The sequence below is a fragment of the Pipistrellus kuhlii genome, unplaced genomic scaffold, assembly GCF_014108245.1.
Source record: "Pipistrellus kuhlii isolate mPipKuh1 unplaced genomic scaffold, mPipKuh1.p scaffold_m20_p_3, whole genome shotgun sequence".
In the NCBI taxonomy this organism is placed as follows: Eukaryota; Metazoa; Chordata; class Mammalia; order Chiroptera; family Vespertilionidae; genus Pipistrellus; species Pipistrellus kuhlii.
Window position 1 is genome coordinate 123,839,230 of NW_023425529.1, and position 27,705 is coordinate 123,866,934.

Genomic DNA, 27,705 nt, shown 5'->3' on the forward strand with positions numbered 1-27,705 from the left:
CACATCAAGAATGTCTCACTCTTTTTTGTTTTCATTTAAATTCTTTTCAATTCTGCCGAAACCGGTTTGGCTCAATGGATAGAGCCTCGGCTTGGGGACTGAAGGGACTTGGGTTCGATTCCGGTCAAGGACATGTACCTTAATTGCGGGCATATCCCCGGTAGGGGTGGTGCAAGAGGCAGCTGATCCATGACTCTCTCTCATCAATGTTTCTAGCTCTCTATCTCTCTCCCTTCCTTTCTGTACAAAATCAATTAAAATATATTTTTAAAATGTTTAAAAAATAAATAAATTCTTTTCTATTCTGATACATAATATATTAAAAATCATAATGAGTATGATCATTTCTCTTACTAAGTATGGAAGTTGATCAATTTATAAATTGTTACAATTTTTTATTTTGTCTCCTTTTTGTTTTATGGCAAAAAACACATAACCTAAAATGTACCTATTTATTTATTTAAAAATATATATATATTTCTGTAATGCTATGTATATTGACATTGTTATAAAACAAATCTCCAGAATTTCCCATCTTGCAAAACTGAAACTATATAAGCTTTAAACAACAATTCCTATAATCCCCCTCACCAAGCCTTTTTACTTTTTGTTTCTATGATTTTGACTACTGTAATTATTTCGTTTAAGTGGAATCATGCAGTATTTCTCTTTTTGTAACTGGTTTATTTACTTAGTATAATGCCCCAAAGATTAAATCCATAGTATAGTGTGAGACAGAATTTCCTTTCTCATAAAGCTGAATATGAATAAAATGTTCCATTTTATGTATACTAATATATAATGTTCTGTTTGTCCATTTATTCCTTGATGGATATTTGGATTTCTAGTCTATTGAGGATAGTCCTGTTATGAATATGCACTTGAAAATCACTTTGAAACCCTGCTTTCAATCTTTATTTAGAAGTGAGATTACTGTACCATATAATAGTTCTATTTTTAATTTTTTGAGGAAACACCTTAATGTTTTCCATAGTAGTTGCACAATTTTACAATCTCACCAACAATGTATAAGAATTCTAATTTCTCTACATCACCAACACTTAATTTTTGAAAAAAGTTTATAATGGCCCTCTTATAGGTGTGATTTGATATCTCATTGTAATTTTTATTTGCCTTTCTCTAATGATGAATGATGTTGTGTATCTTTAATTTGATGTTAGTCATTTGTATATTTGTGTATCCTCTTGGGAAATGGGTATTAACTTCTTTTGTCCATTTTGTATTGGGTTATTTATTTGTTTTCTTATTGCAGTTTGGAAGTTCTTTATATAGGCATACCCCCCTTTCCTGCACTTCACTGTATTGTGCTTCACATATATTGCTTTTGCTTTTTCTTTTCTTTTTTTTTAGACAAATTGAAGGTTTATGGCAATCCTGTATTGAACAAACTGAAAACTAGCTAGAAAAGATTTATCATTCTAGATGCCAATAAGAATATTTATGAAAAAAGTCAAAATATTAACATAGCAGATGTTTGGAAGAAGTTGATTTTAAAGCTATCGGATGACCTTGAGGGATTCAAGATTTTGGTGAAGGAAGTAACTGGGGTGGTGAAAATAACGAGAAACCTAAAATTAGAAGTGGAGCCTCAAGATGTAATTTCATTAATGCAGTCTCATGGTAAAGCTTTAATGGATGAGGAATTGCTTCTTAAGGTTGAACAAAAAAAGTGGTTTCTTGAGATGAAAACTATTTCTGGTGAAGATGCTGTGAAAATTGTTGAAATGACATCAGAGGCTTTAGCATAGTGCATAAACTAAGTTTATAAAGCAGTGTCAGGGTTTGAGAATTGACTTCTATTGTTAAAAAGGTTCTACTATCAGTAAAGTGCTACCAAACAGCATCACATGCTACAGAGAAATTGCTCTTGAAAAGTCAATCAGTGCGGCAACCTTCATTTTTGTCCTATTTTAAGAAACTGCCACAACCATCCAAACTTTAGCGACCACCAACCACTCTGGTCAGTCATCCAACATCAACATTGAGTCAAGACTCTACCCCCACCCCCACCCCCCACACACATCCAGTTAAAACATGACTTGCCGAAGGCTCAAAAGATGGTTAGCATTTTTAAGAAATAAAGTTGTTGTTTTTTACCCCCCAAAAATGGAGCTTCTTTATTCAAATCAGCAAACTCAGATTCTTCAAGTCCAACACCATGGGGTGGTCCTCCCTTCTCTCTCCCCTCCCCTGGCCCCTTAGCCACAGGGAAGAGGATGGAAAATGAGAGGCCAAGAGGGCCTCTGCCAGGGCAGGCTGCCTCCAGTGTGTGCTGAGTCCAGTCAGGCTGTGGCAGAGTGGTGGCTGCCAGGACCCCGCCCTAAAAATTAAGTCTCTGCAGCCACAGCTGTGAGGAGGCATATTTGTGGAAGGAAGGCCGAAAGGCAGCATCGTTGACCCCAGCCATGGAATGGAGTGAGAGGTCAGGGCAGAAGAAGTATGAAGGAGAGGCTATAAATTTTGGTCCCAGGGAAAAAGAAGAGGGCAGTTAGTCCAGTTTTGTGGGTTTGGAGAAGGGAATGTATTAATAAGCACAGGGGGAGAGACCACTATTGGGCACCCCAGAGGAGATACGCCAGGCCAGGCCCTCACTCACCCTGGCAGAGAGTAGCTTAAAGGCTCCAGGAGGTTCTTGGGGAATGTCACTGCTAAAATATATAGGAAGGCGGGAGCAGGGCTGGGAGTGGATCGGAGGATCTGGCATGGCATCCCAGACCTGGTCATGCCTGCCTGAAGTTCCCCATGGTTGTTGCCCATCTGTAACCAATCATGTTCTGGCCCTCTTGCAGCTGGTTTTCTGAGAAGTTCCAGGGGTTCTCCTTGGACTTCATAGGAAACCAGCTGGGACCAGAGAAAAGGCCATCCTTCTGAGCTACTGACAGCCCACCCAGGTTCATCGATGTCCATGGCATGCAGGCTGGGCTCTTTCCTTCCCAGAGGTCCACCATCTGAAAAAAGTCAGTGGGGGTTTCTGAAAGCTAATTCCAGCATGTCATAATGCAAGAAATTTCATCAAAAGTTGATGGAATCTTGAGGACTGCCTGCTGGAAATGACTAAGGGCATTTCTCCACACCTAAAGATTTGCATAGATGATTGCTTGCTGCCAGGCAGCTGAGGGCATTTTAATCTACATGTTATTGCCTCCTGTTGGCCAAACACCTGAACAGTGATAGGCAGTTCCCCCAATCTGACCATGGATTCTGTATACTAAACCTTGCCTTTGATGTATATCTACTTTGCCTTAGGACAATTGGTGTTAATAAAATGCATTGGGTCCAGAGAGACAGAGGACTTGATTTCTTTAACTAAGTCTTTTCTGCCTCCTCAAAATGCCTTCCAAAATTATGTTTCATCTCTGGACTCTTGATTAATTTACAGCACCCCCTTTTCCAGATTCCTGAACCCTTCAAGATGCTGGATCAAGACCCCCAGCAGGGTTGATGCCCTAGCACTCCGCTGTTTGTAGGAATTGAGAGATCTGCTCCATCTGCTTGAAGGCCATAGTGCAGGCCTGGATCTTCTTCACTGGGGCCTGTCCTTCAGGGTGCAGCCCATTAATGGGCTTAGACAGCATCATGCCACCCTTGAGTCAGTCCTGGGAGTTCTCCCACCAGGCTGGGACAGGCCCACATCCTTTCAGCACCGGTGGTGATCCACTGGATCGGGGTCTGCTCCAGGTCTGCATTGCACTGTATCTCAATCTTCTGCTGCACCTCTTGGCCCAGCCATAGGCGATTCTTAAGGGAGATGGTGGCTGTGGGGAGCATCAGGTGGGCAGGAGAGTTTGGGGCCACAGGGCGAATCAGAAATAAAACATTTTAAATTATTATTATTTTTATTATTTTGGTGTAATGTTATTTTTGTACACTTAATAGACTACAGTGCACTGCAAACAAAAGTTCTATATGCACTGAGAATTCTCTTCTGAACAGTGTGATTCCCTTTATTTGGCATTTACTTTTTTCCATTTATATCCATTTCTTCCCACAAATTTAAAAAGTTTTTGACATTGTTTCTGGCTGTTGCTCAGTATCCTTGCCAATATTTGGTATTGTCACTTTTCTGGATTCTGATCATTCTAATAGGTGTATAGTAGTATCTCACTACTTTACTTGCATTTCCCTGCAAAATAAATGCTAGAGTGTAGAGCGTTGTGTCATGATTATTTGCTGTCTGTGTATCTCCTTTGGTGGAATGTCTTTCAAGCTCTTTGGCTTTTTTAAAAAAAGTGTTTTTAAAAGATTTTAGAGAGAGGAAAGTAGAGGAAAGAAGAGGGAGAGAAAGGGAGGGAGGGAGGGAGAGAGAGAGAAACACTTTGACGTGAAAGAAACATCAAGCATTTGCCTTCTACTGGCCCCTTACTGGGGATTGGGCCTCCAACCTAAACATGTGTCCTGACAGGAATCAAACCAGCAACCTTAGGGCGCATGTGAATATGCCCAGCCAACTCACTCACACCAGTCAAAGTCTATGGTGATATTTTCACTTCCATTTTCATTTTAATAATAGTGATTTGTGCCCCCTCACTTTTGCTCTTAGTAAGCCTGGCTAGAGGTTTATAAAATTTAAATGACCTTTGCAAAGAGCTAGCTTTTGGTTTCAGAGATTTTTATCCAGTGATTTTCTATTTTCAGTTTTATTGATTTATACTTTATTTTTTAATATTTCTTTTCTTCTGATTATTTCAGGTTTAATTTGCTCTTCTTTTTATAGTTCCCCATGGTGAATAATTTTAAATGAATCATTTTAGCTTTTCCTTCTGTTTTAATATATGCATTCAGTGATGTAAATTTCCCTTTAAGCACTACTTTTGCTGCATGGCATCCATTTTTTTTTATTTTTTGCCATGTTTAGAATCAACTGTCAGCTGAAGTTACAAAATGATTCACTGACATTTTATCATAATTGTATTTTAGAGTTTTACATTTGTATTTCTGTCCAGGATTTTCTTGAGGCATATATGATTAGCCTCTAGTGCAGTAATTGGCATATCTATTTTTTCTTGTTTTAAGATGCTCTCTTTCCTTTAACAGTAAGTCACAATATGTTCTGGGTCTATTTCAAGACTTTATATTCTATTCAGATATATTGTTATTTATATCTGTCAAAATTCTACTAATTACTATAAGTTTATAATATATTTAAACATATTTAAAGATATTTCTAACTTCAATACTCTATATTAGCTAAAATTATTTTGCTGTGTTTTATTTTTTATTTTTTAGAAATTGATTCTTTTTGAGAAAGTTTAGTTTAAAGATCTACTAAAATTGCTTTTTAATATTTTTCTGAATATTTTTCAGTAAAGTTTTATGATTTTATTTCTATATGTCCTATGCATGTACTTTTTATATTTTATTTTATTGTTTAAAGTATTACACATAGTAGTACATATATCTCCTTTTTCTCCATTGACCTTCCCTTGGTCTCCCTTAACCCCTGTCACATGCCCTCATCTCACCTCCCTACTGTCTTGTATCCATTGGTTGTTCTTATATACATGCATACAAGTCCTTTGGTTAACCTCTTTCTCCCCCCTCCCCAACACTCTCCAGCCTTCCTGCTGTAATTTGGCAGTCTGTTTGATGCTTTGCTGCTTCTGTGTCTATCTTTTTGTTCATCAGGTTATAATGTTTTTTATTTTCCATAAATGAGTGATATCACGTGGTATTTTTCTTTCATTACTTGTCTTATTTCACTTAGCATGATGCTCTCCAGTTCCATCCATGCTGTTTCAAATGGTAAGAACTCCTTCTTTACTGCAGCATAGTATTTCATTGTGTAGATGTACCATAGTTTTTTAATCCACTCACCTGCTGATGGGCACGTAGGCTGTTTCCAGATCTTAGCTATGAAGAATTGTGCTGCTACAAACATAGGGGTGCATATATCCTTTCTGATTCATGTTTCTAGTTCCTTGGGATATATTCCTATAAGTGGGATCACTGGGTCAAATGGGAGTTCCATTTTTAGTTTTTTGAGGAAACTTCTTACTGTTCTCCACAGTGGCTGTACTAGTCTGCATTCCCATCAGCAGTGCATGAGGGTTCCTTTTTAAGAGTCTCATGCTCTACCGACTGAGCTAGCCAGGCAAGACGAGGGTTCCTTTTTTACCCTATACCTGTTCAAAGAGAACCAGCTGTGCAATCAACCTGCCCTCATCCAAGGAGTAGCAGCTGCATGAGTAGCCAGCCCCCTTCTACGGATCGGCAGCCACATGAGCTGGCTGGACCCATCAAGGAGCAGCAGGTGTGTGAGCAGCCTGCCCCCTTTTGAGGAGCAGCAGCTGTGTGAGAAGCCCACCCACTTCTAAGGAGCAGAATTTACACAAGCAGCCTACCCCCATCCAAGGAGCAGTAGCCACACAAGCAGACTGCCAACATCCAAAAAGCAGCACTCTGTGCAGTCCACACTGGTCCAAGGAGCAGTAGCCACATGCAGCCTGCACCTGTCCAATGAGAATGACCCAGGTGATCAACCCGCCCCTGTTTGAGGAGCAGCAACAGCATGTGCAGCTCACTCCAACCTGAAGAGCAGCAGTCATGTAAGCAGACCGCCATCATCCTAGGAGAAGTAACTGTGTCAGCAACCCATACCCATACGAGGAGCAGCAGCCCTGGAAGCAACCTGACCCTGTCCAAGGAGCTGCAGCACCCTTGCCCCAATCTGAGGAATATCAGCAGCACCCAGCCAGCCCCCATCTAAAGAGCAGCAGCCACATGAGCAGTCTGACTCTGTCCAAGAAGCAGTGGCCATGTGCAACCTATCTACATCCAAGGAGCAGCACCCACATAATCATTCCACCTCGTCCAAGGAACAGGAAATATGCAAGCAGCCTCTACCAGCACCCAGAGGAGACATCACTGCTGCAAACAGCACCCACCAAAGGAGCCTCTCCCAACTGAGAAGCAACTGCTACCATGACTACCTGAGGAACATCCACAGCCTGAAGAGCCACTGCCATCTAAGGAGCAGCCCATGTATGACTCGACATCTAGATCAGTCAGTGAGACCAAAAATGGGTAGACAAGTAAACCTCCAAAGAAAAGAAAAGGAGGAAGCACCATAAAAGCAGCTAAGTGAAACAGAGGCATGCAATATGTAAGAAAAATAATTCAGAATAAGGATCATAGAGTTCATAAACCAGATTGAAGAAAAAAAATCAACACCTTATGTCAGAATTAAAAACAAATTGATGACAAAATAAACACCTTATGTAAGAATCAAGAAGAAACGAATGAAAAAATCAACAACTTATGTAAGAATCAAGAAGAAATGAAGAGTGATATAGCTGCAATAAAAAATACTATGGGAAGTTTTAACAGTAGACTAGGAGAAGTGGAGGACCAAATTAGAGAATTAGAAGACAGGGAAGCAAAACACAGCCAACTGAATTGCAATTGGAGAAAAAAAATTGAGGAAAGTCAAAGGAGCTATGGGACAACATGAAATGAAGCAAAATACAAACATTAGGGGTGCCAGAATGACAGGAAGAGGAACAAGAGTTAGAATACCTATTTGAAGAAATAATGTCAAAAAACTTCCCTGGTGTGTTGAAGAAAAAATTTATAAAAGCACAGAGAGCTCTAAACAGGATGAACCTGAAAATACCCACACCAAGACACATCATAATTATGATAGCAAATATTCAGGACAAAGAGGGAATCTTAAAGGCTGCAAGAGAGAGAAAGGAAGTTATATACAAGTGATCTCTCATTAGATTATCAAATGGTTCCTCAATAGAAACACATACGGCCAGAAAAGAATGGAAAAAAGTTTACAAAATGATGCAAACCAAGGGATTGAATCCAAGAATACTCTATCCAGCAAGGCTATCAGTCAAAATTGAAGGGGAAATAAGGAGCTTCACAGTAAAAAAAGGCTAAGGGAGTTTATTACTACCAAGCCAATAATGCAAGAAATGCTAAAGGGACTGGTGTAAAATAAATAAAAAGGGAAGAAGGAACACAGGCACAAAAAATAAAAATCACTACAAACAAGCACCTTTCAATAACTTTAAAGTAAATGGATTAAACGCTCCAATCAGAATACATTGAGTGGCCAAATGGATTACAAAAAACACGACCCATGTATATGCTGTCTATAAGAAATCCACTTCAGAAAAAGGGACTCACACAGACTGAAAGTGAAGGGATGGAAAAACATCTTTCAGGCAAATGAAAATGAAAAAAGCTGGGGTAGCAGTACTTATATCTGACAAAATAGAATTCAAAGTAAAGGCTATAAGAAAAATAAGGAAAGCCACTTCATAATAATAAAGGGACTGATACAAGAAGAGGATATAGCCTTGGTAAACATATATGTACCAATGCAGGAGCACCCAAATACAATAAATAATAAATAAATAACCAAATAAATAAATAAATAACCTCCTGGTAGATATCAAGGGAGAGATTGAGTTCTCAAGTGCACATGGGATATTTTCAAAAATAGACCACATATTGGGTCACATGCAAAGTCTCCCCAAATTCAAGAAGATTGAAATCATATCAAGCATTTTCTCAGACGACAATGTGCATGTAATTTTTATTCCACATCTATTCTTGTATTCTAGTGCAGTGAAAATGATTATTTTGTCGTTACTGTTGTGGCTGTATTTTCTAATTCATTATTATTACTATGTAAGAAATTTATTTATTTTCTACTTTAATTGATGCTTTTTCTTCTTTGTCTGAAATAAGTTTATCTGAAATAATTAAACTCATTTTTATAATTACACTTCTTATTTAACTTCTACTCATTAAATTAAAACAAAAATGGTATATTGGTAAGAGGGGACCATTGTTTTATTTGTTTTTTATACTTATAAAAGTAATACTTCCTGATAATTGTTAAAGAAGAGATATTGGTTTTTGCTCAAATATCTGCAATTAGTTTTTCATATGATCTGATCATATCTTTTCCCAACATTTATCAAAACTTCCCTTTGACATGTTGATATCATTAATTATTTAAGATATGAATGTTAATATAATCAATTTTAATGTCTTTCCAAATATTTAACCTTCCTATATTCCTAGAATTTAAAATCATGATTGGCATTTTATTGATTCTGTTATGTTGGTTAATCTTTCCTTTAAATATTGACATTTACACTCATATTGAAGATTTATGTTAAGTGTTTATTTGCCAGAATTCTATGCTAGGTTTTGATAGTCTGTGTGTTTGTAGAATTTCCAGAGGCAACCCCCAAACCCACTCTATCTTGTTGAAGCATAAAATACTTTATTGAATCACGTAGGTAGAAAACTTTATTATAGAAAGCCACCATGAATTGGCTTAAAGGTAGTCTGAACATAGGTAATTGAGTATAGTTCATGTTTGTCAGAGAGTGTGAAATTAACCACAGAAATTAAATGTGGAGATGCCAACTCAATGGTGTCTCTATAGGTCCCATGGCCTGTAGCAAGTAGAAGAAGGAAGAAAGTCAGGTACAAGAATAATAGAGAAGAAACATGTTAAGTCCCCAATGAGTATAAGATACTCAAACTACCCCATGGACTTTCCACATTCTGAATTTACAAATGAAGAAAAATTGAAGTAAAATTTTCATAATTTAAAGTATTTTACATTTTAACTTTATTGTTGCTAGTATATGCAGTTAAATTTAATCATAATTGTAACATATTTCATGAATACTAAGGATATTTTATCATATTCTGATTGAAAAATTTAAATTGATAAACTTAGAACCTGGCACAACCCCCGTATTTTTATAGATTCAAGTGGAATACTTAGAATACTTCCTGTTTACTAAAATGGCAATCCTAATGTAATAATGCAGGCTTTTGTGAATCACAGAGATTAAAGTCATGATCAAATTTTCAAATGGACCAGCTATGGAGATGTTTATTGCTTACCCATTAATTTTCCTGGTTTGAATATGAAGTAGTCTAACACATTAGAAAATGACAATAGATTATAAGGAAAGTAATTGGGCAGTGATTGCAATTATAGAAGCTATTCCAGATGAAGTATCTTTTTTTCCATGGGCAAATAATAAACCCCTGGCATTAGAAAGTAGTTATATGCCTGCAAACTTTTTTTTTTTTTAATTATTGATTTTGGAAAGAGGAAGTGAGAGGAGAAAGACTGATTTGTTGTCCCACTTATTTATGCATTCTTTTATGTCCTATATTATGACTGGAATGAAACCCACAACTTTGGTGTATTGGGAAAATGTTCTAACCAGCTACCCAGCCAGGCCTTCAAAATTAAAAAAAAAAAAAAAAAAAAAAAAAAAAATCAAAAAAAAAATCATCTAGTTTGGCAAATATAGATCACATGGAATTAAGACTTTACCATCCTGCTTTAAGGATATATGATACTTCATATTGGCATCATAATTTGTGTTGGAGGACACTGACAACTTCATCATCTCCACAAGCCATCATCCTGGGACATGTCACTAACAACTTGATTCTTATGGACCCAGAGAAAACCAGCAGATCAGGGAGCAGCCAGTTTAAGTTACTTAGCAACAATGGTAAGACATGTATCAGAAAGAAGAATGAATTCAGGAAATGTTAAACTGAACATCATTGAATTTATTGGGAACTTAAGTATTTGGGCAATATAGGATACTTCCTCAAAGAGGATATTATGCTTCCTTTTCTTGTTTTGTTTCAATCTGGATCTGATTGATCCATAAGTTAGGAAGAAGAGTAAGGATCAATAGGAGACTATTTACAAATCTCTAGGAAGCATAGAAAAAGGAAAGCCAACAAAGGATATGGGGGCATCTCATGGTAGTGAAGATAGGGAGCTATTATTCTTCTACGTCGGAAGGAGTAAAAGAAAAAAATTAGTTGTACAAATGCAGAGATAGTGACTATATCTGTCCCGACCCGCGGGGCAACAACGGGGGTACGCAGGAACCACCTAAGAGAATGAAACAAACAAGGAACACGGAAGAATGGAGGCAAGACAAGGTTCTGATCAAGCCTCAACTTTATTCTTTGAAATGGCTGTATATATACAGCAGAAACAAAGGGGGGCAGGGTTGCCTATGCAGAGGGGTCTTTGGCAGTGTATAATTGGTTTAGGCACTGAGTGGCAAGGTGGTAAGGTATCTGGCAACACAGGATTGGCTAACTGCCAGGGCGGCGTAACATTCCAAGGTGTAACATTCCAAGGCTGGGCTATCTATGGGGGAGGATCAGGAAGGGGAAGTTGCAAAGATGCTAAGCGGCAGGTTAATCTTATCTTCTGGCCAAACCCTCAGGGCACCGCATAACTTCTGCTAGAAGGAACTTAATTCTATTTTCTTAAGACTGAGTTGCTTGTCTCAACTCTGATGGCTCCCAACATATATCTACAGAAGATGTCAGCTTGAGAGAAGTTATGCGAACATTGCTATATAAATGTAGCATTCTTAGAGACAGCAAAATGGACTATTTAGTGAAAGACATACTCTTTCACTAAAAGAAATCTGCTTTTCTTGGCCACTCACTGATTGGTTCACTACAACAGAGAACACTGGAAACCATTAATTTCACTCCAAAACGTTGGCATTCTGTGGTTCAGAACAGGATGATGTACGAGCAGAGAAAAGTTAGAAGAAACAAACAGAAAATATCCAATATTTGGAGCAAACATATTGATAGGTACCTTTGGTGTTTTGAGACAAAGTACATGGCATTTAACTGCTCTGCTTTTGCCCATTAACTTAAAACCTGGACTACTACTAGCTGTAGTTAGACATAGGAACTAGAATAATTTTCCAGCTGCCCCACATATGTAATAAACTTCTCTAATATTCAATACTATGTCTTGAAAGGTTTCACTGGATTTGGGTTCCAATTAAATGGATCGTCAAGCTTTATGGAGTCTAAAAATTTCTGGTAAAGGAATCACATCAGAAACTCAAAGTTTCAGGAATAATCCCATGTCACTTTTAAGAAATAAGTAAATTTCCTTTAAAAATACTCTTTCTTTGGAATAGAAAGGTTTTGCTGGAGACTAAATAATTAGCAATTGGAATCTTAGGAACCATGCAACTTTAGCAGAGATTGTCAATTGACTACTGTCTGGTCAATGTAGACATCAAGTGAGCTTATGTAGTGGTACCCGATCATTGAGAGCAGGTAGTTTATATGGACAGATCTAAGACAAAACCAAGACTGTTTGTTGTAGAGCAGACCCTTCCAGTCTACCTGTTCATACTATTATTGAGATCTCTCAACCATTGTCTTTAGCCTTAAATGTGCCCCTATTTGGTGATCATAAAACAATGGCATTACTTCTTAGTATTCAAGTTTGTTGGGGAAAAATAATGAGACTTTCATTATCTTTTTTTTTTTTTTTTTTTTCTCAGAATGGTATAAATCCTTTGAAGCAATTAGATGCTGCCTTTCTAATTATCTATGTGTGTATATATGTGTGTGTATTTGGTTGTAGTGTGTATATTTAGTTACCAAAAAGTAGAAGTGTGGATGGTGTTTTCTAGGAATATATTTAATGACTCACTTAAAATTTTTGTTCATAATCTCCATGACTCTAGCCTTCATTTGTTGGGCAATGTTCATAATCAAGAGAGAAACATTTTTACGAAGGAATATAATTAGGAGCCAGATAGAGTGGCTGAGGTTCCTACCTGATCATTTCTAACAACTGCCATGAAGAAGTAGGAAAAGAGATGATAGGGAGAAAAACTAGAGAGAGTGTCATATTTTTTTAAAAGAGAAATAGTGTGTGCTAAAAAATGGCGGCAGGAAGGAAAATAGAACTTGTAGGAGTCTCTAATGCAATAAAACAGGCATTGATATTTTGTTAAAGACTAAATATGCAATAATTTCAAAAACTTAGAAATGTTTGGAAGTTACTCCTAGGTAAAGAACTCAATCTGGAATATATTGGCAATGGATGGGAATTTCATAATAATCAGTGGTAATAATTCTACAGAATTTAGAGTTAGAATATTTACCTTTATTTCTGGCTTCACATGAATTAAAATTTTAAAATTATTTTTATTTTTCTAATATTACAAAGGATATTGGTTATGGTTAAGTTTAGTCTCCAAATACCGTAAGTTTCCTAAATAATATAAATTTTAAAAATAGGTATATTTTGCTTTAGCCAATTTGTCTCAGTGGATTGAATGTCAGCCCATAGAATAAAGAGCCGTGGGTTTGATTCTGGTCAAGGACACATATCTCAGCTGCAGGCTGGATCCCCTCTCTGATAGGAGCAGATGCTGGAGGCAATCAATCCATGTGTCTCTCTCACTTGGATGTTTCCCTTTGTGTCTCCCACTCACTTCCACTCTCTAAAAATCAATGGGAAAAAATAGGTATCTTTCTTTCTGAGATATTGTGCTTAAACCTGAATACCTGCTGGAAACTTTTGGGGGAACTTGAGGGTTTGCTGAATCAAGTGATGAAGGCTTAGATCTGAATGTGTTGAGTTAGTATAGCGCTGGGGTGTTGATCTGTGAGTGTCTTGGGTGGGGCCTGGAAGAGGTTGGTTGATCTATTTGGAAATGTCTTTTGTGTGAAGTGTATCCTTGGGCATGTGGAGGTATTATTGATTTGAGAAAATGCTAAGTAACTGATTTACTATCTGAAAAATTTAAAGTTCTGAAAGTTTAAGGTCTCTTGCCAAAAAGAGGTTTTAAAGCTAACACCTTAATTTTAATGGAGAAAGGGGAAGACAAGCCCTTCCCACCCAGAACAGGTAATCCAATTCCAACCAGCAGCTATCTTTAAACAATGTGTCAATTTACGCTTGAATGGCTACACTTTTTGATAGCCTAAGGGCAAGTTTACATGTAAACAAGTTTGCTTCTCAGTTCCCAGAGTAGAAAAAAAAACAAGGTTTAAAATTATTAGATTTTAAAATTTATTCTTAGAAGTGTAAAAGTTTATTAATTAAAAAAAAAAGGAGATTGAAAAACCTGATGAACAATATTAGCTGTTGATTGTAGTAGAGTCCGCGATATGGGAGGGGAGTGGACTGACTGATCTTGTGTTCTCAGGGAAAGGGGGAGTGGTGGATGCAGGAAGAGACTGAACATAAACTGTGCACCAATGGATGAGGACAATGGGGGGTGGGGAGGGTGGGGTGGGAACCTGGTGGAGAGGGGAAGAAAGAGGAACCTTTGTAATAATATGAACAATAAAGATTGAGTTAAAAAAAAAAAACCAAAACAAAACAAAAAAAAAACCCTGAATACCTTCACAAAGAATGGCTTTGGATTGCTTATTTTTAGAGAAGGAAACATTTTGTATAGATGCCTGTATGTATGTATGTATGTATGTGATTTTTAATACGTAAGTCAGAATCTAATATAATATAGACATTTTAATAACATCTAGATCAAAAGATCATATTTGAATGTATACTTATTAAACAAGGAGTGAATTTAATTTTATCTTTTTCCCTTTCTTACCCACTCTGTCATTGCATCAATGGCAACGCCAGAAGAGCTACATTTTCCCCCATTCTATGAATTCATATTGAGACTATTAGTCAACATGCCTCAATTGCTATCAATTTGCCTTAACTAAAAGATAAACTGTAATCAAGTAAGGTTTTCATTTCTGAGCATTTGAATGTAGGGTTTCAAAGAATACATGTACTTTGAAGCTGAGTAGTTCTGATGACAATAGCTTCAAAGGAATTCTCAACAACCCTTTATATCTGTCCTTTCTTAAATCTTAATTATTTTGAATTCTTCTTTAATTTGGTAAGCTGCCAAGAATTTTATTTATTTATTTTTTGTTCTCACCCAAGGATATGTTTATTACTTTTCTTTCTTTTGTTTTGTTGTTGTTGTTGTTGTTTTTGTTTTGTTTTTTGAGAAAGAGAGAGAGAGAGAGAGAGAGAGAGAGAGAGAGAGAGAGAGAGAGAGAGAGAGAAACATCAGTATGAGAAAAACATTGATCAGTTGCTTCCTGTAAGCACACCAACTTGGGATTGAATCTGCAACCTAGGTATGTGCCCTGACTAGGAAATAAAACCCGCAGTCTTTTGCAATGTGGGATGACACTCTAGCCGTCAGGGCACAAGTATTTTTAAAACACATTTATTATGTTTGTTTGCTACAGTCAGTTTATATAATTTAGAATCATAGACTCCAAACTAATGTTGTTGACCTTTCTTCACCATATGGGGTACCAATTGTGTTCAGTTGCAAATGAAGGAAATTTACTAAAGTGACTCAATCACAAAAAGTTAATTCTTTTATCTAAAATAACTCTGGACTGGGCCACTTTGAGGCTGATATGATAGCTCCACAGTTACAAGTTATCAACCAACCAGACTCCTTTGATCTTTCTGCTCCACAGTACTGGAGTCAGATCTGAAGTTCTCTTCATGTATAAGATGAATTTCATACATGATTTCTATATTACAAAAAGAAGAAAGAATAGAAGATATATATATCACATTTCATCAAAGTCATCTGTCTAGTATATAGGGTTGGGCAAAAATAGGGTTACCACTGTTAATATGGAATATAATACAAAAATTGATAAATAATAACACAAGAAGAAACTCTGTTTCATGTACTCACAGCTGTAAACCTACTTTTACTTACAATGTAATTTCTAATATTTCTCATTATCCAGAACTTGGTCATGGTCATAATGCAACTCTGAATCTACAAATCAAGCTTCTGTTACCAATGATTATGTGGAGAAGAACAATTTGTCTGCTATCTTCTTCATGACTGTTTTATAATTTGTTGTGTGTATAGTTAAAATATTTGGTGTTTTAAAATTCTTACTTCATACTTGCTTAGTTACACTTTGGTTATTGTATAAATAACAGGTATAGAATCCCAATGGAAACCATAAAAGGTAGCTTCAGTTTATAATTTCATACTTGAAATAAGTTTTGTAAGACAGGACAGCCCTACATGTAATCATTGTGAGAGAACTTGGAAGCAATTATTGATGGCTCTGTTGATTATTTTTCAGGGGGAAAACTTTTTTTCTCATTTGTATTAATAAGAGAGGCTATTAGAATTTATATTTTCCTAAGACATTCAATCATTTTACTATGCTATTTTCTCTCTTCTCTAAATATGTTTACCTTAAAATAACATTTTTTTTGTGTGGAATATTAGAAAACAGAGGAAGGCGAATCGCTGTAAATAAAAATTACAGCATCTTATGTCTTTGAATTATCCCCTGCACACATGCCATATTATGTTTTTATTTAGTTTTTAATCTATACTTCTACTATAGTACATTTAAACACACAAGCACATACAAATAGATTGATACAGGGGTGGGCAAAAGTAGAGTTTATTCTTGTATTATCATTTATTATTTATTGTATTATTTTTCCATATGAATAATTGCAAACCTTTTCCCCACCCATATATATTATCTATGAAACCTCACCTAATATTTATTAACTCTGTAGGAATGGAAGAGAAGACTTCACATGGTTTATTTCTGTACTCATTTACTGTTAAAAGTAAAACATGTAGACAACAGTAATCAGAGGTTGGTGTAACTAATATATTACTATGCAAATATGACCATAACATAGTTGAAAAGTTGAGGATGACTTTTCAATATAGATCATTGTACAGTTTATCCAGTGCATGTTGTAATTGTAATTTGCCATTCCGAGGGCAGCTCTTCCATTCAAACTCTGTTCTTACTCCTTAACCTATGCAGTATGATCTTTCTAGGGAAAAAATACTTTTTTTTGGCTCTCTTTCTTGGGCCTTTGTTTTGTGTGTGTGTGTGTGTGTGTGTGTGTGTGTGTGTGTGTGTGTGTGTGTGTTTTGTTAATTGAGACCCTTCAGTCCACAGGCTGATGTTCTATCCACTGAGACAAACCAGTTAGGACTCTTTCTTTGGCCTTTCAACCTCATTTTTAAAAAATATATTTTATTAATTTTTTACAGAGAGGAAGAGAGAGGGATAGAGAGCTAGAAACATCAATCAGAGAGAAACATGGATCAGCTGCCTCCTGCACACTCCCTACTGGGGATGTGCTCACAACCAAAGTACATGCCCTTGACCAGAATCCAACCTGGGACCTTTCAGTCAGCAGGCCAATGCTCTATCCACTAAACCAAACTGGTCCTGGCTCAACCTCATTTCTACTGTCCCTCCAATCTAAGTTACCAGTTTTCACTTCAATATGTTCTCCTGGGTTGGTGAACCAAAGGCTGTGAGTCTTCTAATTAGCAGTAACAGAGAAAAAAAGTAACTATTATTCTAGTCTAACATGCAGTTGGATTCTTTAAAAATCAGGTTTTCATATTTCACAAGGTAAGAAGTTTCTAATTCTACCCTATATCTTTCATGGTACAGTAGTAACATTGGTTGCATTTCAAATGAACCATATTATAAATAGAGCTAGATGCATTAAATAGATGAGGGGGAAGAAAACACATTAAAATAAAATTTTTAAAAAGGTTCCATTTATTCTTTAGTTTTTGTAGGTATATATATATATATATATATATATATATATATATATATAATGTGTATGCTTCTTAGAAAATGGTTTTAAATGAAATTATACAAATATACAAATACATATAGATAAAAACTAATCTATAATAATAAAAGCATAATATGCAAATTGATTGAATGACCAAACAGTAGAACGATTGTCCAGACGACCTTCCAGTTGACCTCACTATGACACACACTGGTGCCAGGCCAGCCAAGGTGGGTGCAATGTCGATGATCGGGGGCCTGGCCATCGCCCCATGATGGCCCTGCAGAGGGGGGCCCAGGCCACCGGCCAGCAGGGTGATCGATCAATCGGGGGACACCACGATTACCCCAAAGAGGCAGGCCCAGGCTATGGCACAGCAGTAGATGCGGCAGGTGGGCTGTGTCTCCCTCTGTGGGGGTGATCAGTCCTAGAGCCCCGGCCAGGAGGGTGGGACCTACCTCCTTGAGGTGATCCATTGTGGGGCTTTTGGACTGTGAGAGGGTGCAGGACGGGCTGAGGGACACCCCCCGCCCAGTGCATGAATTTCATGCACTAGGGTTCTAGTCTAATATATATATTCTATTCTGGCTACTTAATTTTCAACTGCGTTAAGTGAATATGTGGGTAATGACTTCTAGACTTTATAGAAGTATTAATGAAAGCAGTTTGAATCAAATTTTTATATCAGCTCAAAAGTAAAAATGTATGGCCTGTGTACAATGCATCTATTTTTCTATTACAGTAATACATAAATTGCACTCCTATTAGATCTCAGGGTTCCATGGAAAATATCCTAAAATATTATTGATTTGAATATTTTAAATGAAAAATACATTTCTTTAACTATTAGCACTACAAGTACTCAAACTCTGAAATTTGGATTTCATGGCAATCAGTTGGTCCAGAAAGTATATTCCCCTTATTTTTCAAGCAAGGCTGAAATATAATTTTTATTCTCTATTAATTTTACACTTGACATATATTTTGTAGAATATATTTAAAATCATCTGAGAGTTTTTATTTTCCATGAATGAGTCAATTGTATTCTATTTGCAACTTTAACATCAAATGAGGAGGGAGAGAAATGTAGTTCAAGAGCCTTTCTGCATTTATACATTGGCATTTTCCTCATGATTGAGTTTTCATACTGATAACCAAGTTATGAAATTAATATTAATTTAAAAAGACTATGTCTGAGATTTTAAAAATGTAATTAAGTAAATAAATATATATTTGATTCATTCAGAATATGCCTCTCTTTGTACAGGAATTTCATAAATTCAATAAGATTAGCTAAGACTGTCTGAAGAGAATTTTTTGCTGAGGTACAGTAAAGGTTATCTAAGCCTATAGATTTACATTGAAAATAATATACCAGATAGTCTACTTAGTCATCTAGGAAGCATAACTCAGCTTATTGTTAAGCTTTTAGAGTAATAAAGAGCTCAACATCCCAAATTTATTCACATGTGAGTTAACTTTAACTCCACGAATATATTCCAAGATTGCATGTATTATACTTTTGTAAAAGGTATAATTCTTTTTATAAAAGACCCTTGTATAGTAATTCACATAACTTTATTCCTATAAAATATGTGCTTTATTATATATAAATTTAAAAAATGCATTTATAAGAGCATACCAGATCTTAACTAGAGTTGTTTAATTTTAGAATAAAGCATCTTGTTGAATGAGGATAATCCAAGCCAGTTCCCAAAAATTTATAATAGCCTTCTTTTGTTTTAACCCTAATTTTGAGTCATTTCTTAAGTATTAAAATCCCCTGTCTTCCTTTGATATTGAATTGATTTAATATAAATTAGACATTTTATTGAGAAATAATGGGTATGGTGTTTTTGTGCAAGTGCATTAGTTTCCATGGAGACATATAGCAAATATTTTTTCTGCTATTTCCTTTAATGGAATGTTATAAATTCTTTTTAAAGTCACTTTGTGTGATTTAGTTATTATATAACTGATAGAAACATACTACTGGACTTCATAATAGACAACTATGGCCTACAAGTATAGAAAATAATGAAACCCCTTCCTATAAACAGTCCTCAAACTTAGAAACATGACTTTAGTTTTAGATTTTTTTTTTCCTTGAAATTTAGTAAGGAATACTATTTTTACAAGGAAATTCAGCTCTGCTGGCTAACTCTTTAAGACTGGCTATGAACGAATTCAGTAGAGTGAGAAATCACCTCGTGACTCTTGAACTTTCACAAGATAAATAAAATAGTTTGTTATGATCCCTTCAAAACTTTATCTGAGACTCAATACTAGTTGAAATGGAAAAAATCACAACTCAGAATTCTATAATGCTGTAAAGAAGGATTGGGTCATAGAGGCCAGGGTTAGTGAGGGCATGATTGCAAAGCTGAACAGGAGCCTGGTTTGACTGGTGAAATCTAGCTAAGCTGTTAGGTCAAAGTTATGCTGACAGAGAGCTGCACCTCTGTACCAGACAGGAATTCAGCATTATTCTGTGGATTTGCCCAAAGAATTGAGTTAGACCAACAAATTGAAAATATCACATCCAGGTGCATACAAATATTACACAGACATTTTATACATGATATTGAATAGTAACATGAGTAGGTTTGGTAAAATATGTGATCTCTAAAATTTCTTATTTATATGGGGAAGTTGCTGAAAGATTAAGGAAAGAAACTATGACCCAGATGAATAAAATGTCATGTACATTTAAGTATACAAACAAATGTGGTTGACATTTCCTCCCCTTTGGAAAGTTCCCTTGTAACTCTTTTCAATCAGCTTCTCCATCTTTAGTCTAGGCTGAATACCATCATGTCTCTGTTATTCTTAACTTTTATTGCCGATTTTTATGTATTTTGAGTTGTTTTATTTTTAGTATGTTTTTATTGAATTTAGAGAAAGGAAAGGAGAGGAAGAGAGAGACAGAAACATCATTGATGAGAGAGAATCATTGACCTACCGCCTTCTGTGTGCCCCACACTACAGATCAAACCCACAATCCTGATATGGGCTCTGACTAGGAATTGAACTGTGACTTCCATTGAACTGACTAGGAATTGATATCCGACTACTGAACCACACTGGCCAGGCTTATGTTAAGTTTTGTAGACAGTATAAGGTAATGGTTGAGAACTATTTTTAAATTTAATGTAGTTTTATTTTTGAAAAGACTATGCTTTCCCCATTAGCTTACTTAGCATTATTCTCAAAATTCAATACTTATAAAATAAAATAAATTTAGGAACACAGACAACAGAAGGATGGTACCACGGGGAGGCAATTTAGGAGAGGGTAAATAGGAGACAGAGGGTCAAATATATGATGATGGAAAGAGAATATGCTTGGGGTGATGAATACGCAAAGCTATATACAAATGATGTATTATAAAATTACTAGAGGCTCAGTGCATAAAATTTAGATTTTTCTTTTTCTTTAAAATTTCTTAAGAAAAATTATTTTTAACAAAGAAATTCAACTCTGTTTACTGGCTAACTCGAATAGGGTCCCAAGGCCTGGCTGACAATCAGGGCCAATTTGGGCCTTCATTCCCCTGGCTGCCAGCTGTCTGGGGCTTTCATTCATTCTACGCTGCCCCCTGGTGGTCAGCACACATCATAGCGAGTGGTCAAACTCCTGATCAGTCGAACTCCAGAGGGCACAAATTGCATATTAGCCTTTTATTATATAGGCTTCCCTTGAAACTTATGTAATGTTATTAATCAACTAGAGGCCCAGTGCATAAAATTCATGCATGGGGGGGAGGGCGGGGTCCCTCAGCCCAGCCTGCACCCTCTCCAATCTGGAACCCCTTGAGGAATATCTGACTGCTAGTTTAGGGATCTGGCCTAAGCGGGCAGTTGGACATCCCTCTCACAATCCAGAACTGCTGGCTTCCAACTGCTGCCTGCCTGCTTTCCTGATTACCCCTAATCACTTCTTTCTGCCAGTCTGATCACCCCCTAACCACTCCCAAGCCAGCCTAATTGATGTTTAACTACTTCCCTGCCAGCCTGTTTGCCCCAACTTCCCTCCTCTGCTGGCCTGGTCACCCTTAACTGCTCTATCCTGCAGGGTTGATTGCCCCCTACTGCCCTCCCTTGCGGGCCTGGTGCCTCCCAACTGCCTTCCCCTGCTTTTCTGATTGCCCACAACTGCCTTCCCTTGCAGTCCTGGTCCCTCCCAACTGCCCTCCCCTGCTGGCCATCTTCTGGTGGCCATCTTGTGTCCACATGGGGTCAGAATCTTTGACCACATGGGGGCAGCCATCTTGTGTGTTGGAGTGATAGTCAATCTGCATATTACTCTTTTATTAGATAGGATAGAGGCCTGGTGCATGGGTGGGGGCCAGCTGGTTTGCCCTGAAGGGTGTCCCGGATCAGTTGGGGGTTCCCTTGGGACATAGGGAGGCCTGGGCAAGGGGCCTGTGGTGGTTTTTAGGCCAGCCACGCCCCCTGGTGACCCAAGTGGAGGCCCTGGTATCTGGAATTTATTTATCTTCTATTGTACAATTGAAACTTTGTAGCCTGGAGTGAAGGCCTAAGCTGGCCAGGGCTGTAGAAGCTTGGCTTCCTCCATCACCGGGGGCAACCCTAGCCTCCTGCAATTCCAGCTTAGTGGCTGCTGACATTTCTGTTAGAATTTATTTATCTTCTATAATTGAAAGTTTGTACCCTTGAGTGCAGGTCAAATCCTGCCAGAGTGTTTGAAAAGCTTGGCTTCCTCCATTGGTAGGGATACTCAAGCCTCCCTCCTGCTCTCTGTGGCCTCAGGCTGGTGGACATGGCTTGTGGGTGTAGCAGAGTGATGTTTAATTTGCATATTACTCTTTTATTAGATAGGATGTCACCCCAACAAATTTAATTATTTAATTGAAAATGGGCTGCTGTGTGTGTGTGTGCGTGTGTGTGTGTGTGTGTGTCTATCATTGGACTTTGTGTTCATTGACTTGTATTGCTATCTTCATGCTAATTCAATGCTATTTTGGTTACTATAGCTTTCCATTCAAATTTGTAATAAGTTAAGTTGTCTTCCAGCTTTACTCTATATTTTCAAAGATCAAATAAGTTTTGAAAGAGTGAACTATATGAACTTATATTTGTTTCTTATTTGGTGGCTTCATAGCAATTCTATTATTTCTATATAGAGTGTAAGGGATGGGGAGAGAGAGAAACACTGATGTGAGAGAGACACATCGATTAGTTGTCTCCTGTACCCACTCAAAGTGTCTTGGGGGTCAAACTTGAACTTAGATTCCTTGTCTAGGAATCAACCTGAAGACATTTTGGTGCTTGGGCCAATGCTCTAACCACTTGGCACACTGACCAGGGCAGAACTTCTAGTATATTAATTTGGTTTATAAATCTTTAAGAGGAGATAGTCAATAAAATATTTCCAAAAATTATTCTTATATGAAAATTATATTTCCCTCTTCACATTAAGAGAGCTTATTATTTTCTGCAAATACACTTTTTAAGATCTGCATTTGAAGTGAAGGAACATACGAACAATGCAATGCATTTGAATCCAGCAATTGGTGTAATATCTCTATAAGATTAAGGACACATTGATTCAAAATAAGTAGAATGTAATTCACAGTGTTGGGGTAACATCACTTTATATTTAACATATGTAAATCCAATTATTTTCAGACTAAAAGGGGAAAAAAAGTTGGAGGAAACAAAATATGAATTTAAATATTGCAATAGATTCTCCCCTAATGAGCTTCCAAAGTAAACATGAACTGAGAAGCATCTGTTCCTAGAAGAAGAAACAATTGTCTTGAACTTACTGTGATACAATGTGTTAATAGTATACTTTACATGGATGACTACAGGGATTATTCACAGATAATTGTAACTATATGTGAATTTGATTTCCATAAACTGACTTAAAAAAAAAACCAAAAACACACCTTTATTTTTGAAAGTATTACCTACGTTCCACCCCCTTTTTTTTCTCCATTGAGCTCTTCTAGTCCACCCCCAACCCCTCCACCTTAGGCCTTCATCACACTGCTGTCTGTGTCCATGGGTTATGCATATATGCATACAAGTTCTTTGCTTGATATCTTCTTAATTTCCCCACCACCCACCTCTACCTTCCCTCTAAGATTCTACAGTCTGTTTCATGTTCTATGTGTCTGGATCTTACGTTCATTAAATTCCACATATGAGTGAGGTCATGTGATACTTGCCTTCCTCTGACTGGATTATTTTGCTTAGCACAATATTATCCAGGCCTCCCCATGCTCTCTCAAAAGATAAGAGGTCTTTCTTTTTTACTACTGTATAATATTCCATGCTATAAATGTACCACAACTTTTTTATTTTATGTATGTATTTATTTATTTATTTATTTAAAATTTCTTTATTAATGAAGGTATTATATATGTGTCTTTATCCCCCATTATCCCCCAACTCCCCCATTCATGCTCTCACCCCTCTGTTGTCTGTGTCCATTGGTTAGGCTTATATGTATGCATACATGTTCTTTGGTTTAATTCTTAGGTTTGTAATGAACGTCTCTTCAAACTTCCATATTTAATCCGTTAGCATACTTTGACTTTCTTACCTCCTGTGGGGTCCTGGCCAGAGTACACCAGATGTTAAAGGCCCATGTGCCATACACATGTGCAAAGGCAACAGCACAGCAGTTTTATGGTATGTACTGCACAAGGTGCACCTTCATCTTATGTAACACTGACGTCACTATTTGGCAAGAAGCCTTTTTTGTCTGAGCGAGTATACAAGGGTGCTGCTGACTGCTGGTTGTTGGCTGCTTTGTTTGCAATAAAGCATGACCCATCTACCTATGGCCACTCACATCTCTTTCCAAATCCCAGGGTCCAAAGAGGTCAAGCCCCTCCAAGGTGCTGCCTCAGAGAATTTCTTGTGGTGGGGAGAACCCTCACATACTTAGTTACAGGAATAGCAGAGTGAAGTGCACTGTCTGAAAGTAAAGAAGATCCTTATCCTGGTTAATTTTATGGTCCCGTTTTACTCATTTTATTGCCAGATCCTTTTTCTCCTTGTATTTAACTGACTTGCATAATGATGATCAAATAATTTGAGTTGCTGTAGAAAAATAGCACAACTGGGATTAGCTACAAATTTCCACTGCAAATTTAAAATTATACTTATTCAATTTTAAACCCTCTCAAGCTGATGGTTTATATGTTACCAATCCCAGTTATAGTTTCTGTTCTCATTTTACATCATTATTTCAGCTGAAGTCCCAGGCGTTAGACATTTTATTTCTTTTGGATCCTGGGATCCTCGTTATTCTTGGAAATTTGATATTCACTAAATGTGTATTTTTCTCTTCTTCTCAGGTTTTTTGAATGTTTGTTTGGTTTGTTGGTGTGTGTGTGTGTGTGTGTGTGTGTGTGTGTGTGTGTATGTGTGTGTTTTCTACTCTTAACTTAGCCTCCAAATATTACCAACTCATTGGATGGATTCTGGATTATCTTCTTTTCTCAATCTATATATATATATATATTTTTCCTCTTTTCTCTCTTTGAGTAACATGGTTATATATCTTATCCATGGCAATGCCTTCTAATTTTCGATTGTCCCTCATATCTCAACTGAGGTTCAGAATCATTTATTTGAGAACTTGATTTGGATACCTAATAAGTTTCTTAAACTTAAAATATCCAAGTAAAAATTCTTAATACTTCTATCATTTTCTACTATTTATGTAAATAATTCATGCTATATACACTTGAATTAGGAGCCAACTTTTAGCAGTCTGTCTTTCCATCTTTCCTCACCATATTTCATATTCCCCCCTAACTCCATAGGCTCAAACTTCAAAGTGTATCCTGAATCCATTCAGTATCTCATTCTCTCCTTTGCTACCAGCCTAACTCACTCACCATCTGCTTGTACTGTTTCCAAAGCATTTCATATGATCTCCCTCTCTTCATGCTGCCCTTATTTATTTTCCACATGGCAACACAATGATCATTTTTAGAAGAGTACTTTAAAACACATCTACCTGCTAAAAGGTTTCCTGTTAAAATCAATTGAAATGAAAAAAAATGCTTATATTGGCCTACTGGGCCCATACATAGCTAAATCTTATTTAATGTTTTACTTGTTACTTTATTTAGAATACACTGTTATATTTCATGTTCCTCAAAAATGCAAAATTTATATCTGCCTCTCCTTAGGTCTTACCCCCCCAACCCACAAGATACTGTTTATTATTAGCACACTACATCCTTACAGAGCCTCTCTCATGACTCAACTAAAATAAAAATCTATTTTATTGTTGTGCTTTTGTTCAGAATAATTGTTTTCAAATGATCTTTTACTACATTACTCTTGATATCCTATAATAAGTTTATATAGTATATTTAGAAAACATTTTATACCACAATGAAAATCATCTTATGTAAAATTATTATTCTTGAAATAAAATTCTAAAGTTTATACCTCATTTCTTTAAAAAGTGAATCTTGAAAGATCTATTTGAAAAATACTTAAAAAAATATGTAAGCTAGTGTTATAAAAATACAGGTCTTAGAGGTAGAAGCAACTCAAAGCAATACAGAAGTATTCACCAAAACAACTATAAGTGTTGGCACTTAGTTGTTCATGTATGTGTACATTTTCTTTGGGAGGAGAAAGAAAAGGGTTTGGTTTATTCAAGAACAGCTCCTATTGAGTCAAAGCTTATTTTTCTCTCCTAAGTATTTTTTCACCTAGATACATGTGAGAGGAGGTAAATGTAAATACATAGAGAGGAACACTGAGGTTCTAGCTCTGAAATGGAAGTTATTAGAGTTGGGTTACTTTAATTTTAAAAATAACATATTTTACTATAAGCTTATCAACACATTTTGTGATTGAAGACAACATTTATTTTTTTAAATAATTTTGTTGGTCTTTCAATAATATGTTATACATGTATTTTCTATAAAGCCTTCAATAAATATATAAAATAAAATTAGGGAGAAACCAAGATGGCGGCATAGGGTAGACACCCGAATGCAGCCTACCACAACAAATTTGAATTTAGAACTGAAAAACAGGGAAGGCATTGCCCTGAAGCGCCAGACGGCTGGCTGAGAGGAGGCTCTGCCATCTGGGAAGGAGAGAGAAGGCACGCTGAACCTCAGGAACTGTGAAGGTACAGAGAACTGTGTGTGCGAAAAGTCGCTGGCTTAATCCCGGTGCGGAGAGGAAGGGCCGGATCGAGATTGCTGCTGGCTTACTCCCTGCACGCAGAGAGGGCGGGCTAGGCTGAGTTCGCTACTGGCTTACTCCTGGCGCGGAGAGGGCAAACAGCTAACGCAGCTGGCTTTCTTGTCCGAGAGGAAAACAGAATCACCTTATTGCTCTGATAAACGGCCCCAGACAGGGAGAGGCCAGACTGTCAGGCAGTGGGCAGAGATCTCTTGGAGGTGTGTGAAGCCAGAGGCCATTACTACGGGACTTGGGGAGGAGCCGAAGGGAAAACAAAGTTTGTCTGCACCAACCGGAGACTCTGCCCTACCTGTGGCTGAGCACAGAAGCTCTCCCAGAGGCTGGCTTTCTCTAAGGAGGGACTTGCAGGAATCCAAAGCTTGTCTGCGCCTTTACCAAAAAGGTGCGCGCTCGTCTGCCTGCAACCAATCTTCCAAAACTCTCCACGAACAGGACTTTTCTAAGGCAAGACTGACAGGGAACCAAAGATTGTCTGCGCCACCCCGAGACCCCGCCCTATTCAAGCAGAGTACGGAAACCCTCCTAGCTGAGACACTGCTGATCCTCACAGCCAATTGGCTTGGAGATCAACGCTTCCCAGTGATACCAACAATAAGCAAGGCTTAACAACAAGACTGCACACACAGCCCACAAAGGGCTACACCAAGACTGTCCACTGCAGGTAACTGGGAAGGCTGTGCTACTGGGCTCTACCAGAACACCTAGCACACAAAACTATTCCATCAAATCAGGGAAACAACAAAAATGCAGACAAGAAGAAGGACACAAAGGAAGGAGATGGAGGAAAAGAAAAGATTGGACATTGAGTTCAAAACTACAGTTATAAGGTTATTCAACAATATCCTAAAAAAGGCCGATAAAATAAATGAGACCTATGAGGATATGAAAAGGGAGCAATTAGAAATAATAAGGGATCAACAGGAAATGAAGAAAACATTGTCTGAAATAAAAAATATTATACAAAGTCTTAAAAACAGACTGGAAGATCACAAGAATCAAGACAAAGATTTAGAACACAAAGAGCCAGAGGACACTCCT

General features: G+C 37.1%; 1 pseudogene; it reads right to left on the reverse strand.

Moving 5' to 3' along the window:
- Positions 1-2,613: 2,613 nt before the first annotated feature.
- Positions 2,614-6,986, reverse strand: LOC118729649 (annotated as a pseudogene).
- Positions 6,987-27,705: the final 20,719 nt, after the last annotated feature.